The sequence below is a fragment of the Lithobates pipiens genome, unplaced genomic scaffold, assembly GCF_037356315.1.
Source record: "Lithobates pipiens isolate NorthernLeopardFrog02 unplaced genomic scaffold, aLitPip1_a1.2 Scaffold_16, whole genome shotgun sequence".
Taxonomy (NCBI): domain Eukaryota; kingdom Metazoa; phylum Chordata; class Amphibia; order Anura; family Ranidae; genus Lithobates; species Lithobates pipiens.
In genome coordinates this window covers 139,402,942-139,414,294 of record NW_027507748.1, presented here as the reverse complement: position 1 = coordinate 139,414,294, position 11,353 = coordinate 139,402,942, and the positions used below count along the sequence as shown (strand labels likewise).

The window sequence follows — 11,353 nt, the reverse complement described above, 5'->3', positions numbered from 1 at the left end:
GCCTAAACTGAGGAAAAAAATGTTTGTTTGTTTTTTGTGATATTTATTATAGCAAAAAGTAAAAAATAATGCGTTTTTTTTCCAAAATTTACACATTTTTTTTGTTTATAGCGCAAAAAATAAAAAACGCAGAGGTGATCAAATACCACAAAAAGAAAGCTCTATTTGTGGGAAAAAAAGGACGTCAATTTTGTTTGTCAGTTAAAGCGACGCAGTGCTGAATCCCAAAAAGTGCTCCGGTCTTTGACCAGCCAAATGGTCCGGGGCTGAAGTGGTTAAAGAAGAAGAGAATTGTGCGCTGCATTTCAATATTTCATAATTTGCCACATCACGAATGTTAATTCTCCATTACGAGCATTCGTTTACAAGACCGACCGCTTCCGGCTCATCCTTGCTTCCACGCATGCGCATCTGTACTTTGGACTTTTTTCCGACGGACTTGTGTACACACACTTGGAAAATCCGACAATTTGTCTGTGGAAAAAAACCTACCATCCAACATTTGTCCGACAACAATTGTTCAATGGAGCGTCCAAACAGTCGGATTTTCTGCCAGCAGCCTGTCATCACACAATTCCCGTCGGAAAATACGATAGTGTGTACGAGGCTTAAGACAGGTTTGTCAACCGGGGCTCCTCCAGAGGTCGCTAGGGGTTCTTCTGTAGATAGAGCTCTTTTTAGCAGGGGTTTTTTTCCTGATAACCGATAAGTTATTTCAAGGGTTGCTCCATGCTGAAAAGGTTGAGAAAGGCTGAACTTTTGCCGCGTACACACGAGCGGAATGTCTGACGGAAAAAGTCAGACGGAACCTTTTCATCGTATATTCCGATCGCGTGTATGCTTCATTGGACTTTCTTTTATGAAAATTCTAATGGACCTAGAAATAGAACATCTAAATCTTTCAGATGGAACAAATTCCTATCGTGAAAACCGCTCGTCTTGATGCTGTTCCGACGGACCAAAAACGACGCATGCTCTGAAGCAAGTACAGGACGGAAGCTATTGGCTACTGAATTTCCTTTTTCTGGTCACGTCGTACGTGTTTTACTTCACTGTGTTCTTAACGGTCGGACTTTGGTGTGATTGTGCGTACGCACAACAGTTTTAGCGGAATTCCGTCTGAAAAACCTTCAGAGTTTATTCTGACAGGACAACTGGTCGTGTGTGCAGATAAGAATTCCACCCAATGTACAGAAGAAGAAGGTGTAACAACAGGTACCCAGTATTAGTGTTACCCAACTAAAAGTTTTATTAGAAACTTTCCCATTGGAAGAGTGTACAGGAGGGGGTTGTGAGTGTCTGAGGGGACCCCTGAGATCTTCAGGTAGCTCTCCTATGACACAAAGGGTTAAGCTCAGAGCCTGCCCTGTGTACACCATAAGGTGACATTGACAATGAGAAGAATGGCCTTTGTGCTTTGACAGGGTAAGGTGACTGTAAAGCAAACACTGTGTTCTATGAGCAGACAAAGGGCTGGGAGAAGGCCAGTAAGAATGCGCTGTAGCCGGCTGCTCAGTGTGTGATAACAGCGAGCCCTCAGCACTCAGCCCTCACTGGGCTGTCACTGGGAGACACATCATATCACAGGGGAGGAGACAGGCCGCACTGAGGAAGACGCTCCTTCAGCCAATCAGCGCTCAGCTTACATGACACTGCACAGCTGGAAGGAAGCGATGTGTGTGCGGTGTGCCCGCTGTCAGCTGATCGCCTCCATCCCTCCCCCGATCACACCTGGTGATGGTGATGTGCCCGGAGTGTAGCCGGGGAATACAAACACCCGACCCCCCCTGCACCGGGATCCGGCCTCCGATCACCGCTGACGAGGGTGTGTCCGGTAAGTCCGATCACTGCCAGCACCTACTATTGGGGAAGGACGGACGTTACCATGTTATGTATTCCTTGTACTGGGGGGATGGACATCACCATTATACAGTATATAGTATATATCCCTTGTACTGGGGGATGGACATCACCATTATACAGTATATAGTATATATCCCTTGTACTGGGGGAATGGAGATCACCATTATATAGTATATATCCCTCGTACTGGGGGGATGGAGATCACCATTATACAGTATATAGTATATATCCCTCGTACTGGGGGGATGGACATCACCATTATATAGTATAGATCCCTCGTACTGGGGGGATGGAGATCACCATTATATAGTATATATAGTATATATCCCTCGTACTGGGGGTACGGACATCACCATTATATAGTATATATAGTATATAGCCCTTGTACTGTGGGCGTATACATCAGCATTATACAGTATATATAGAATATATCCCTTGTACTGGGGAGGGATGGACATTGCCATTATACAGTATATATAGTATATATCTCTGGTACTGGGGGGATGGACATCACCATTATACTATATACAGGCAGACCCCACTTTTAAGTACACAATGGGGTTTATTTACTAAAGCTGGAAAGTGCAAAATCAGTCTCACTTCTGCATAGGAACCAATGAGCTTCTAACCCCAGATTGTTCAATTAAGCTTTAGTAATAAAACCTGGAAGCTCATTGGTTTCTATGCAATTGGCAATTGTTTTCTCTGCAATTATAAAAATAATAATTTTTTTCCCCCAGCGTTTAGCTTTAAATGATTTCGCTTTATTCATCAGTTTTTGGTAGTTGTGTGACCACTACTTTTCTGCTTCATACAGCAGCCGTGGGTGGGATTCAGCGGTGTCAGGAAAGTGCATTCTCGTGTCGATGATTTCAATTTCCTGGTATACGTTTTTTCTGCACTGTCCAGGGTTGTGTGATGGCACAGTGGGAGTGACACTGTCACACGGAAGACAACTGTAGTGTCACGGCTGGGTGACAACGCTTATCTTTCCAAAGCTTTACTGTATTGTTGTCACTTTTGCAGGAAGTAGCTTAAAGCGGAGCTCCACCCAAAAGGGGAAGCCCCCCCCCCTCCACTATACTATACACCCCTGAGTTCAGGTTCAAGCCCCACCATCCAAGTGGACATAGAGCTAGATTAAAATTATGCAGAGCGAAGTGTGGCCGTGCCTGAAGCGTGGCGAGCGGCCCTGTTGCAAAGTGATCTTACAACAGTGTTGGAACACATGTGGCGGCGTCGCGCATGCGCACTCCAGCGGGTAACAAAATGACATGGGTAGCCGAATGTGACATGATACCATCACAACAGGACAGGCACTTCTGACGCCGCCGCCCATTGTAATGGCAACGTCAGAAGTATACGGTGCTGTGAGCCGTACCTCCTGCGCATGCGCAAGAACAGGCGTTGCATGCTGGTCACTCAGTTGCACCCGATCCCGGAAGATAGTGCTTGTGGGCTTCACATGCCCACAAGTACAATGGAAAATGTCAGGAGACAATAATAAAAGATATCTTTTGATTGCAAATCGGCAATCGACCGATGATAGAGCATAAAAAAACGTGAAAATATATGAGTTCTAATCCAAAGATATTCATCTTAAAAAAAAAAAAAAAATGTATACAGATGGAACTTCACTTTAAGGAAGAAGTATCAAGGCAAGAGGTAAGCGTTGGTAAGAGGAATTCGCCAGCAAGGAGGGGATACGTTTCAGTGTCCTGTCCCTTGCCTCTGCTTCCTCTTGTCAGTGCTTGCCTCTTGCCAGCTTAGTCAGACAGCCATGTGCCAGGTGTGTGAGTGTGGGGGGCATCATAAGTAGCATTATAGGGCACCTCGGATGATGGTAGAATGTAATACATGTATTTTGTCCCATCAGGAACTAAATAATGTAGAAAAAAATATAATGGTTATTCTTTTATAAGCTCTATAAGACCCCTTTCACACTGGGGCATTTTTCAGGCATTTTTGAGGTGCTTTAGCGTTAAAAAAAAGTGCTTGTACAGCGCCTGAAAGAAGCCTCATCTACAATCCCAATGTGAAAGCCCCAGTGCTTTCACACTGAGACCCCGTTCACACTGAGGCATTTTTCAGGCGCTTAAGCGTTAAAAAAAGCGCCTGTAAAGCGCTTGAAAGAAGCCTCATCAGCAATTCCAATGAGGTGCTGCTCTGGCAGGGCGTCAAAAAAAGTCCTGCAAACAGCTTCTTTGCAGCGCTGAATACACCACTCCTAAAGCGCCCCTTCCCATTGAAACCAATGGGAAGTGCCTGCAAAGGATCTGCAAAGCGCTTTTGGCAGCGGTGCTTTGTGGGCGCTTTTAACCCTTTATTTGGCTACTAGCGGGGGGTTAAAATCGTCCTGTTAGCATTTGAAAAACGCTGGTAAAGTGCCACTTAAACTACTTTCGGCGCTGGCAGTGTGAAAGGGCTCTTAGCCCTTGTACACACGGTCGGACATTCCGATGGAAAATGTCCGATCGGACCGCGTTGTCGGATAATCCGACCGTGTGTGGGCTCCATCGGACTTTTTCCGTCGGAATGTCCGACCAACAAAGTTTGAGAGCTGGATATAAAAATTTTCCTACAACATGATCCTATCGGACTTTGTCCGACCGTTTGTAGAGAATTCGGATCGGACAAAGTGCCACGCATGCTCAGATCAAATTCCTAGACCAAAGCTATTGGCTACTATTGGCGTCGTCCGTCGTAACTAAATAACGCCATCACGTTACGAACGATCGGATTTTCCGACAACTTTGTCCGACTGTGTGTATGCAACACCAGTTTCGGACAATATTTTGCTGTCGGAATGTCCGACCGTGTGTACAAGGGCTTAAAGCTTTCACACTGGAATTGCAGATGAGGCTTCTTTCAAGCGATTTACAGATGCTTTTTTTTAACGCTAAAGCGCCTGAAAAACGCCCCAGTGTGAAAGGGGTCTAATACTGGCAGGATCAACAGGTATGAATAGAGAGCTAGACAGGGACCTGGGAAATGGCACTTTTGTTATTATTGAAGGTGACATAGTGATTGGACATAGATTGATGATTGTTATGCTGAAGTGTCTGTGAACATGTGGAAACAATTTAAACGGCTTTATTTTTGGACAGTTCATAAAACATTGTGACAGTGCTGAGGATTTGTCATTTTGGCTTCCTGCTGTTTTCAGTGGTTTCTGTGTACATTTCTGTCACTCATCCAGTGTAATAAAATGTCTCCTGGCCCCTGACAGAGCTCCTTCCTCTATAGACACATCCTGTGTTTTACACTCTGTATTCCTATGAGCTGAAAAAAGTCCTCCGCTTCTTGGATGAGCCGCAATAACCAATCAGTCTAAAGTCATACAGCATCTTGTCAGCTCCTCCGACCAATCCGAGAGCCTTCCTCTTCCTGCGCCTGTTTTGCATGACACATTGCTGTCCTCACAATCGCCCTGTGTCAGTTTCCTAGTCAAATTATGAATATATATTCACAAACTCAAATACTGACCAAAAGCATTCTGTGCTCATAATGTACGTTTCTGCTTCATTAACCCCTTATGTTTTATAAGGCTAGGTTCACACCGGAGCGATGCGGGAACGCCGCGAATCTGCGGTGTTTTCCCGCATCGCATGCCTCCCGCCGGCAGTTCACACTGCCCTATGCGGACTGCTGGGAGTGTCAGTGAAATGTTAATGACACCCCCAGATCAGTCCGCATATCGCAGTGCGATCTGCAAACGCGGACAGGAATCGGATCACATGGTGTGAACACCCATGCGATCTGATTCTGCTGCGGACCAAAAAAAGGGTCCCGTGCGAGTTTGCGGCGGGTGCGATGCGAATTCAGCCATACTATCTGTATGGCTGAACTCGCATCGCACAGAGATCGGATGTGATTTGCACTGCAGTGCGGTGCGAATCACATCCGGTTCTCGCTTCCGCAGCAGTGTGAACCCAGCCTAAATTGTGACAAATACTCAATTTTGTTTTGCTGAAGAGTCACTGTGTGCTGTATTGGGAAAGGGGTACCTCTTTATTCCTTTAGAGCAGGGGGCTCCAAACTGCAGCTCTCCAGTTGTTCAGGAACTACAATTCCCATCATGCCTAGTCATAGTTACATAGTTAGTAAAGTTGAATAAAGACACCAGTCCGACCTGAGTGACTGTCTACAATTGTCCCTATCCCTGTACATTGCACACTCACATCGGTCCCACAATCCAAGGTCCCCATTCATATACTAGGGAAAGTTTTGGACAGAAGCCAATTAACCTACCTGCATGTTTTTGGAGTGTGGGAGGAAACCAGAGTGCCTGGAGGAAACCCACGCAGACGCAGGGGTCTCAAACTGGCGGCCCTCCAGCTGTTGCGGAACTACAAGTCCCATCATGCCAGTGGGAGTCATGCTTGTAACTGTCAGCCTTGCAATGCCTCATGGGACTTGTAGTTTCGCAACAGTTGGAGGGCCGCCAGTTTGAGACACCTGATTCTAAAGTCAGTCTACCCAAAACTGATTTCATTTTTGTTGTAGATTCTGGATAGTTCAAGCATTTTTTATCTACTGCCGAGATCTAAATGCTTAAGGCCCATTTCCAGGAAAAGTACAAATCCTCCCTTGCAGCAGAGCTGCTCCCACACGGCAAGGGTCAAATGCTGTTTTAAGTCTAGGGAAGTGTTTCTCATCTGCAGGACCACAGCCTTCCTTCTGTTGAGCCGCGGCTTGATAGTGGTCGCAGTGTATTTTAAGAGCCAGCCAGCACTGACTGCTTTCCCTGCCAAGCTGTGGTTTGATAGCTACTGCTGTCAGTCTGTGTAGCGCCATGCTGTTTTATTAGAAACTCTGTGCTTCGCTAATAGGCAATGCCTGCCTTTGAAGCTAGATAGCTACCCATAAGTGAAAGGGAGAGGTGGGGATTCTGACTACTGTAGCCTCCATGCCTTACATATGATGCTTGGTGGCTCCTTGGGTCCACCATTGTAGGGGACACACTGACTACTATGATAAGGGGCACACTGACCACCAACATAAGGGGGCACACTGACCACTATGATAAGGGGCACACTGACCACCAACATAAGGGGGCACACTTACCACTATGATAAGGGGGCACACTGACCACCAACATAAGGGGGCACACTGACCACTATGATAAGGGGGCACACTGGCCACTATGATAAGGGGCACACTGACCACCAACATGAGGGGGCACACTGACCACCAGCGAAGGGGGGCATGCTAACCTCCAGTGTAGGGGGAAATGCTCAGGAGGGGGAGTGGAGGGTGCTGAGTACTCTGCCCTCTATGTCTCACATCTGATGCTTGGGGGTTCCCTGGGTCCACCACTATAATGGGGCACACTGACCACCATATCAAGGGGCACACTGACAACCAGTGTAATGGGCCGTACACACTAGAGGTCGGCCGATATTTGCAGTTTTTTAATTAATCGGCATCGGCCGATTGAGCCGATAAAAAGGCCGATTTAGAACAGCATGACTTGGAAATGACTTCTGTAATAGAAGTCAGTGTAAGTTGCCTGAGTCTTCATAGAAACTACTTTCCTCCTCTCTGGGCAGTCTGCCAAGAAAAGAGCAAAAAGATACAATGTTTACACTTGAATGAATGAACTTAACTCTGTGTGTAGAAGTTCTCAGTTTAACCATTTAAAGACTAAATCTTTTCTGACACTTGTTGCTTACAAGTAAAAGTCCTGTTTTTTCTGCCAGAAAATCACTTAGACCCCCAAAAAATTATTTATATATTTTTTAGCAGAGATCCTAGGGAATAAAATAGCGGTTGTTGCAACATTTTATGTCAAACGGCATTTGCGCAGAGGTCTTTCAAATGCATTTTTTTGGGGGGAAAAAAATACACTAATAACTATTAACAAATAAAAATAAAAAAAATAAAAAACCTAAAACGGTAAAGTTAGCCCATTTTTTTTTTTCGTCCAAAAGTTTTGACTACCTGTTTTTATTTTATAGGCTGCTTTCACACAAGAGCGGGCAGGCTTTGATGGTAAAATGCTGCTAGTTTTAGTAGCTTTTTAGCGGTGCTATTCGGCTGCTAGTGGCGCGCATATAACCCAGCTAGCGGCCGAAGAAGAGGTTAAATGCGCCCATGAAGCACCGCTGCCAAATCACATTGCATTTGCTTCAGCAGTGGTGCCCATTAATATCAATGGGCAGGAGTGGTGGAGGAGCGGTATACATCACTCCAAACGTGCTGCTTTTTTTAACATCCTGCCAGTGCATCGCTTCAGTGTGAAAGCACTCTGTCTTTCACACAGACTGCAGGGGAGCCGTTTTGCAGGCACTTTACAGGCGCTATTTTTAGCCCAAAAGCGCCTAAAAAACGCCAAATTGGGAAAGGTGTCTGTTAGGTTTTATGAGATGAAGGGGGATAAAAAATAAAATAAAAAAAAATAAAAAAAATCGGCCTAACATATCGGCCCAAAAAAATCGGCATCATATATCGGCCATCGGCCGCCATGATTTCTAAATATCGGCATCGGCCAGAGAAAAACCCATATCGGTCGACCTCTAGTACACACCACGATCCAAATATATCCGAAAATTTCGAAGCAATCATACGATAATCGGATCGTTAGTACAGAGAGCCCATCACGACACTTCATCCGATATTATCTGATTGGACAAACACAAAAATCGTTCTTGTATGATACCAGATCGATATGATATCCGTTTAATCAGTACAGTTGTTGTCCAAAAATACAATAGAAATACACTACAACACATCACTTCCGATTTTTTATTCTATCGTACGAGAATTTTTTTAACTTTAGTAACCTCTCCATTTTTGATATGCGAATAGCATGCAAAAAAAACAAACAAAAAAACGATCTGTTGTCCGATTTTCGGATCATGTGTATGGGCCATAAGGGACTTTCTGGCTTGTGGTCCCACTCAAAAAATAAATAAATAGCTAATGTATCCACTCCAGTGATTCACGAGGATGTGGGTCCCGGCGTCTAAGATATGCATCCAGGAATCATGATAATCTGTGTAATGAAGAGACGCCATACTCCCAACAGCCCGATGTGTGATATGGGTGTAGAACGGCCTCAACTCCTCCCAAGCCATGCCCATTGATGCATTTCGCCCCACCCTTGGGGCTTAGTTATAGAGGTCTGCGTCCAATGCCGATCATTCGCAGGTAATCTGCTCCAGATCCCTTAAAGAGGAAGTAAACCCTGATGGGTTTACTTCCTCTTTTTTTCCCTGCAAAGGTAAAGCATAATGGACTACTATGCATCGCATAGTAGCTCATTATGTGTCACTTACCTGACACAGGAGCCAGCGAAGTCGCCGCTGATCCCTGTAGTCCGCCGCATCCATGTTGCTTGTGGCGTCTCGCAGCTCCGACGAATCACAGCGGCGCAACCGCGATGACGTCACTCCCGCGCATGCGCACGGGAGTCGCGCCTCGCAGCTCCGCCGCTGTCATACGGCGAAGCCGCGATGACGTCACTCCCGTGCATGCGCACGGGAGTCGACAAATTTGGCAAATCCATTCTTGGATTTGCCGCATTTAGTGCGCCTGCGCGCCGCTGTCTACGGCGCATGCGCCGTAGACAGCGGTGCCCATTTTCGGGCAAATATCTCCTAAACCATATAGGTTTAGGAGATATTGCTTGGACCTACAGGTAAGCCTTAATCTAGGCTTACCTGTAGGTCCAAGTTGTTTGGAAGGGTTTACTTCCTCTTTAAAGTCATTCCAAAAGCTCCAGGTTTTTTTCTTTCATGTATTTTGTTCATGCAGTTAAAAAATCTTCTCTGTGCAGCACCCCCCCCCCCCCCCCAAGTACCTGAACCCCATTGGGATCCAGCCAACCTCAGCTCTCCTGGGACACTCTCTGCTCTTTGACTGCTGTCACATCATTGAGCCAAAAAGGAGAGTGAGGGGTCATGGCCCAGCTGCATCTCTGTGTGTGAATGGACACGCAGAACCTGGCTTAGGTGCCCCTTATTGCAACCTGCTTGCTCTGGGGGCACTTGACAGGAAGAAGGGGCCATGAGCACTGATGGGGGACAAGAGAAGAGGGGGATCGGGGGGGTTAAGTATAACATTTTTGTTATTTAAAAAAAATTCCACCCTAACACTAACATTTCTACATTTACAGACACCCAAAATCTAACACTAACCTATATAGCCCTGTAAAGAAATAATCAGTATACATATCTTTTTTGAAGCCGATCCTATCTGGTCTCCAGCGGCTAAAGCTCTGCAGAGTCTGTGAAATGAATGGAAAGTGACGTCACCCATAGAGTTACTATGGGGCTTCTGTTGTCGGCTGTGTCCTCCTACAGCCGCCTCCACAGCGAAGCCGCAGCTGACAGCACAGTGTGGGATCGGATCGGATAGAGGTTTTAGTGTTAAGGTGGACTTATCCTTTAATGTAAGTTTAAGTCGTAGCAAATTGCCCCCAATTTATATATAACTTGTATACATTTAGAGGATCATGTGATCGTTAGCCGGTCCTCTTGGCTCATGATCGTTAGTATGAGACTAGGAACTGCTGCTGACAGCTCAGCTTCCAGCACAAACACAATGGCATCAATATTAAGGGATTGAATATAAATTTTATAATCAAGTTAATGTTACAGTAATGTGATTTGGCATCAAGAATATCCCAATGAAATACCATTATATTGTATTTGCTTTGTATCGGTAATCAGCCATTATAATTACAAATATATGTATTCGTATAGAAATGACCATTTGTATAACGAACCAAATTCAGTAAAGAACTATAGAGTTATACTGTACATCTACACGGCAGTAAGATGCAGGGGGGGGGGGGGGGTTATTTACTAAAGGCAAATCCACTGTGCACTACAAGTGCAAACTACAAGTGCAAAGTGCACTTGAAATTGCACTACAAGTGCACTTGGAAGTGCAGTCACTGTAGATCCGAGGGGGACATGCAAGGAAAATAAAACACAGCATTTTAGCTTGCACATGATTGGATGATAAAACCAGCAGAGCTTCCTCTCATTTCAGATCTACCCCTCAGATTTAAAGCGACTGCACTTCCAAGTGCACTTGTAGTGCAAAGTGGAGTTGCCTTTAGTAAATAACCCCCATGGCTCCATTGGTTTCTGTGGAGTACATTGTTAGTAAATGCGGCAGGACATACAGATTATCGGTATGTGCTAATCTGATGAAGTCTTGAGTCGTTCTCAGACAGAACATATCGGTGTCTAATGAGGTCTCAGGCCCAGTTCACAATAGTGAAATGCCAGACATCACATGTAATTTGTAGCGCATTGCTGTGCAAACTGTATGGCTGTAATCGCATTTTCACCCAAAAAAGTGCAGCACCCTTTTTTTGTTCCGCATTGGAATCAGATCTCATGGGCATTCACACCCAATGCGAACCGATTCCTGCACCATTTTACAGTTCGCACTACGATCTGCGAACCGATCTGGGGGTGTTGTTAAAGCGGAAGTAAAGCCATCAATTTAATAGTTTAAAAAAACAGTTACATTC

The 11,353-nt window shown here is 45.3% G+C and overlaps 1 protein-coding gene across 1 annotated transcript in view; it reads left to right on the top strand.

Moving 5' to 3' along the window:
* The first annotated feature begins 1,543 nt into the window (after positions 1-1,543).
* ORAI2 (ORAI calcium release-activated calcium modulator 2) overlaps positions 1,544-11,353 on the top strand; it is an 87,363-nt gene continuing 77,553 nt past the window's right edge. Inside the window, exon 1 of the mRNA XM_077480523.1 lies at positions 1,544-1,834. The gene's annotated coding sequence lies outside the window, so the exon portion shown is untranslated. The remainder of the gene's footprint in view (positions 1,835-11,353) is intronic.